The 6,185-nt window shown below is 38.9% G+C and overlaps 1 pseudogene; it reads left to right on the top strand.

The window, feature by feature from the left end:
* Positions 1-2,382: 2,382 nt before the first annotated feature.
* On the top strand, positions 2,383-5,347 carry LOC144365308 (serine/threonine-protein phosphatase 2A catalytic subunit beta isoform pseudogene; annotated as a pseudogene).
* The last annotated feature ends 838 nt before the right edge of the window (positions 5,348-6,185 follow it).

Genomic DNA, 6,185 nt, shown 5'->3' with positions numbered 1-6,185 from the left:
ATCTGTATAGTGCTTTTGGTAGTATAACCATTTTGACAATATTAATTTGGTCTATCCAGGAGCATGGGAGATCTTTCCATCTTCTGAGGTTTTCTTAAATTTCTTTCTTTAATGTTCTATAGTTTTCATTGTGGAGGTCTTTCACCTCTTTTGTTAGATTGATTCCCAGTTTTTTTTTAAAGCTATTTTGAATGGGGTAGTTTTCCTAATTTCTCTTTCAGTGGATTCATCACTGATGTATGTCACGTTCCTCATGACTAAAACACTCAGGGTCACTCCAGGTGAACTGGGCTACAATAAATAATCACACAAGAGACAGAGATTCCTTTTTCTTTGGGGTTCTGTGATTGTTCCTCTGATCTTAAGGATCCGAAGAAATAGAGAGCAGGCACATGCTGAACCCCTTTATTGAGGAGGAGCCATTCAAATGAGGCAAGGAGTCAAGTTTGGGAGGGTTGAGTCTAGCTTCGTGATGTCTGCTGTCAGCAGGTTGATTGACATCTAGGAAGGCCACACCCAAAGGCAGAGCAAGAGAAGGGGTCACACAAAGGACGTTTCTATGGAACATTCTGTCCCAAACAGGGCAAAAGGGTAATATCACAAAGAAACAGGTGAGTATAGCTCAATCCCATGGATGACACATCTACATCTGAAGACATGCCCTCAACCTCCTGAACCGGGGACAACGTCCAGGTCATTACAAAATGTAGTGACCGGCCAAAGCCTCTGGCTCCAGGATAGAAGGCACAAATCATTCTAGTGCTTCCCCACAGATGTATAAGAATGCATTTGATTTGTGGGTGTTGATTTTATATCCTGCAACTTTGCTGATTCATTTATTAGTTTCAGAAGTTTTCTGGTGGAATTTTTTGGATCTTCTAGATATAGAATTATGTCATCAGCAAATAGTGATAGTTTGAGTTCTGTTTACCTATTTGTATCCCTTTAATTTCTTTCTTTTATCTAAATACTCTGGCTAGAGTTTCGAGGACATTGTTGAGTAGAAGTGGTGAAAGAGGACAACTTTGTCTTGTTCTAGTTTTTAGAAGGAATTCTTTAAATTTTTCTCCATTTAGAATGATGCTGGCCTTGAGTTTAGCATATATAGCTTTTACAATGTTGAGTTATGTTCCTACTATTTCTAGTTTTTCTAGTGTTTTGAACATGAAGGTGTGCTATTTTGTCAAATGCTTTTTCTGCATCAATTGAGGTAATCATATAATTTTTGTTTTTAAGTCTATTAATATGATGAATTATGTTTATTAATTTCCCTATGTTGAAACAACCCTGCATCCCTGAGATGAACCCCAGTTGATCTTGGTGCACTATTTTTTAAATATGTTTTTGTATGGGATTGGCCAGGATTTTATTGAGAATTTTTGCATCTATGTTCATCAGGAATATTGGTCTGAAGTTTTCTTTCCTTGATGTGTCGTTGGTTTTGGTATTAGGGTGATATTAGTCTCATTGAATGAGTTTGGAAGGGTTCCCTCCTTTTCTATTTCATGGAATACTTTGAGGAGTATTGGTGTTAATTCTTCTTTAAAAGTCTTGTAGAACTCTGCTGAGAATCCATCTGGTTCTGAGCTTTTCTTGGTTGGTAGGCTTTTGATGACTTTTTAAATTTCATTACCTGAAATTGATCTGTTTAAATCATGTATGACCTCCTCATTCAGTTTGGGTAGGTCATATGTGTCTAGAAATTTGTCAATGTCTCAATATTTTTTATTTTATTGGAGTATAAATTTTCAAAATAGTTTCTTATTATCTTCTGTATTTCAGACATGTCCATTGTGATATTTTCTTCTTTATTTTATATTTCAGTAATTTGAGTTTTCTCGCTTTTTCTCTTCATTAGCATGGCCAGTGGCTTATCTATTTTTTAAAAAATTTTTTCAAAGAACCAACTTTTTGTTTTGTCAAAAATTTTCAATTGTTTCTTTTGTTTCGATTTCATTGATTTCAACTCTGATTCTAATTATTTACTGTCTTCTACTGCTTTTGGTGTTGATTTGTTCTTTTCCTAGGGCTTTGAGATGTGGTGTTAGGTAATTTGTTGACTTTTTATTCTTTTAATTTGTATTCTTTTAATATGTTGACTTTTTATTCTTTTAATGAATGCACTGAATGCAATAAACTTTCCTCTTAGTACTGCCTTCACAGTGTCTCAGAGATTTTGATATGTTTTATCAGTGTTCTTATTTACCTCTAAGAATTTTTTAAAAAAATTTCATCCTTGATTTCTTTTACTGTTCATTCATCATTCAGTAGTGTTCTAGGAGTGCTTCAGGGGAGGCTAGCAGCTCAGGCAGAGGTGGGTCCCGGGCAGGTGGGGGTGGGGAGGGGGGAGGGAGGTGGCCTGGAAGGGGAGCTGGCCACCATGGAGCTGGACCAATGGGTCGAGCAGCTGAATGAGTGTAAACAGCTTAACGAGAACCAAGTGCGGACACTGTGTGAAAAGGCTAAGGAAATTTTAACGAAAGGGCCAAATGTGCAAAAAGTTCGGTGTCCTGTTACTGTCTGTGGAGATGTACATGGCCAATTCCATGACCTTATAGAACTCTTTAGAAATGGTGGAAAATCACCAGATACAAACTATCTATTCATGGGAGACTATGTAGACAGAGATTATTATTCTGTGGAGACTGTGACACTTCTTGTAGCATTAAAGGTGCATTATCCAGAACGCATTACAATATTGAAGAAATCATGAAAGCCGACAAATTACCCAAGTGTATGGCTTTTATGATGAATTTCTATGAAAGTATGGAAATGCCAATGTTTGGAAATATTTTACAGATCTATTTGATTACCTTCCACTTACAGCTTTAGTAGATGGACAGATATTCTGCCTCCATGGTGGCCTATCTCCATCCATAGATAAACTGGATCATATAAGAGCCCTGGATCATTTGCAAGAAGTTCCATATGAGACCAGGGCCCAATGTGTGATCTGTTATGGTCAGATCCAGATGATCATGATGGCTAGGGTATTTCACCACGTGGTGCTGGTTACACATTTGGCCAAGACATTTCTGAAACATTTAACCATGTCAATGGTCTCACACTGGTTTCACATGCTCACCAGCTGGTAATGGAAGGATATAATTGGTGCCATTTTCAGTGCACCCAATTACTGTTACCATAGTGGGAACCAGGCTGCTATCATGGAACTCGATGACACTTTAAAATATTCTTTTCTTCAGTTTGACCCAGCACCTCCTCATGGAGAGCCTCATGTTACTCGGTGCACCCCAGACTACTTCCTGTAAATTCCTCCTGGGAAAACCTACCTTTGTATGTGGAAGTATAGGAAGTATACCTGCCTTAAAAAAAAGAAAAAAAATATATATATATAATTGGACACAATACCTTTATTTGTTTTTATGTGGTGCTGAGGATCGAACCCAGGGCTTCGTGCTTGCTAGGTGAGCGTGCTACCACTGAGCCACAACACCAGCCCCTATCTTTCTTAAAGTAATGTTTTTAATATTTATTTATTTATTTTTTTTTAGTTTTCGGCAGACATGACATCTTTGTTTGTATGTGGTGCTGAGGATCGAACCCGGGCCGCACGCATGCCAGGCGAGCGCGCTACCACTTGAGCCACATCCCCAGCCCCTTAAAGTAATGTTTTTACCTGTATTTTCTCTTACATGTCTTTGCTGGAGTGGTCGATTGTTGCTTGTATTTGCTCTCATAATTCATTCTTTGCTTCACATAGCATCTTAATTATGTACATTCTGAACACCTTCTCTGACATTTCATCTGCTGTGCTGTCAATGGAATCTATTATTGTATCAGCTTGGTTGTTTCCGGCCCTTTCTTCCCTTGTTTCTTCATGTTGTCCATGTGCCTTCCTCTCTAGCAGGGTGCATTCAAGGTATTACACTTTCTACCTTATAATCTTGTAGTGTCCCTTTATGTTACCAGTACCTTGCCTGCAGGAACCTGGAAGATAGTCTTGTAGGTCCTGGCTGTTGTCACTAGAGGGCAGCCTGCAGGGAAAGCCACTCCATGCATTTGTAGATGGGGTGCAGCTCCTACTGTGTCTCTCTGCTCCTACTATGCTGCTGGCCAGGGTCGCTGTAGTCTTCTGCTCCTTCTCCTCCTTCTGCATGGCAGGTGGTCCAGGGTCATAGTCTCTGCTGCTCCTCCTCCTTCTGTGTATTGGGTAGGCCTGGGTCATGGTCATCTCTGTGATTAGTTTTTAAAAATTTTAATCTAGGGTCCCTTGTTAGCACTTTTGGTTGAATATGACCATTCTCTAATTTGAGATCAGTTCTTTTTTTTTTTTTTGAGAGAGAGAGAAAATTTTTTTTTTTAGTTTTTGGCGGACACAACATCTTTCTTTGTATGTGGTGCTGAGGATCAAACCCGGGCTGCACGCATGCCAGGCAAGTGGGCTATCGCTTGAGCCACATCCCCAGCCCAGAGATCAGTTATTTTGAGAGAAATTTCTCAACTAGTAACGACGGCTCCAAATATTTGGTTACCTTGAGTTTCAAGATATCTTCCTTGGGCAAGGAAGAAGCCAACTACTTATCAAGGGTCAGCTATCTTAAAGGTGAATCCTGCTAGAATCAAAGTTGGGGAATACTGATATCATGAGGTACTTTTGTGTTAAGATTTTTTTTCTTTTTTTTTGGTACTTGGGATTGAATCCAGAGGTGCTTAACCACTGAACCACATCCCCAGCCCCTTTTTATATTTTTATTTAGAGACAGGGTCTCATTGATTTACTTAGGGCCTTGCTAAGTCACTGAGGTTAGCTTAGAAACTGTGATCCTTCTGCCTCAGCTTCCCAAGCTGCTGGGATCATAGGTGTGCACCACTGCACCCAGTGAGGAAATATTTTTATCACTGAGAAGTATTCCTGTTGTTGTCATCAAATGCACTTATTTTCAAATTGTTTTCTCTAAGCAGAGAAGGTATGAATAAACACATAATAACTTCCAGAACTCTGTCATCCCCTCAGGTTTAAAAATAAAAGTTTCAAATCAAAACTGGAAGTAGTCTAATCCACTCATTCATTCAATGTTGAACAAATATAGATAGATATTGACACACCCCTCACTGGCAAATGCCTCACATTGCTGGGGTGGTGCAATGTACAAGAATTATAGACTTTAGACTTGGATCTTGAATTAGGTAAACCTGCAGAGGCCAGACAGTCCAAACATATCTACCTTTAAGTCAACCTGGTATGAAATGCTGATCAATAGGGCTCTTTATCAGAGGATGGTGACTAACAGCTGATCATATTTTCTCCTAAGCATTAATGATTTGTGATTTTCTTTCTTTGTGTGTGTGTGTGTGTGTGTGTGTGTGTGTGTGTGTGTGTGTGTTGTATGTGTGAAGCTGGGGGGGGTTGGGATTTGAACCCAGGGGTACTTTACTACTGAGCTATATCCGCAGGCCTTTTAATTTTTTATCTTGAGATAGAGTCTTACCAAGTTGCTGAGTCTAACCTTGAACTTGCAATCCCCTTACCTCACTCTCTCAAGTTGCTGGGATTATAGGCATGCACCACCATACCTGGTCGCTACCACCATGCCTGGCTTGCCAGTCTTTCTTCCAACATGGCTTACCATTTTTCATCCCCACCAGCAATGTAAGAGAGTTCCAAACAAGTGCTCATCAACACTCGTTTTCCTTTTCAATTCTAGCCATCACAGTGGGTGTGAAGTGGCATTTCACGGTGTTTTTTCCTAATTACTAATAACATTGAACATCTTCTTGTGTCTTCATTGACTATTTGTATATCTTTGGAGAAATGTCTATTTAAATACTTTGTCCATTTTGAAAATTAGGTTGTCCTTTTAGGCTCAATACTGGTTTGCACAAATTTTCTTCTATTATTGAAGTGTCTCTTTACATTTTCTTGTTAGTATCACTTGATGCATAAAAGATTTTAATTTTATGCAGTCCAATTTATCTATTTTTTCTTTGGTTACCTATTCTTTTTGACATTTTAAGAAAATTTTTGACATTTTTAAGAAACATTGTCTGGACCAAGCTCACTGTATTAGTTGGGGTTTTCCAGAGAAACCAAACCAATAGGGAATGACAGTTAGCTAGCTAGCTATTTATTATGAGGGATTGGCTTACATGATTATGGAGGCAAAAACATCCCATGACCATCTATCTGCAAGTTGAATACTCAGGGAAGCTGCTGGTGTGGT

This window comes from Ictidomys tridecemlineatus, chromosome 7 (assembly GCF_052094955.1).
Source record: "Ictidomys tridecemlineatus isolate mIctTri1 chromosome 7, mIctTri1.hap1, whole genome shotgun sequence".
Taxonomy (NCBI): domain Eukaryota; kingdom Metazoa; phylum Chordata; class Mammalia; order Rodentia; family Sciuridae; genus Ictidomys; species Ictidomys tridecemlineatus.
This window is presented reverse-complemented; position numbering and strand designations above follow the sequence as displayed.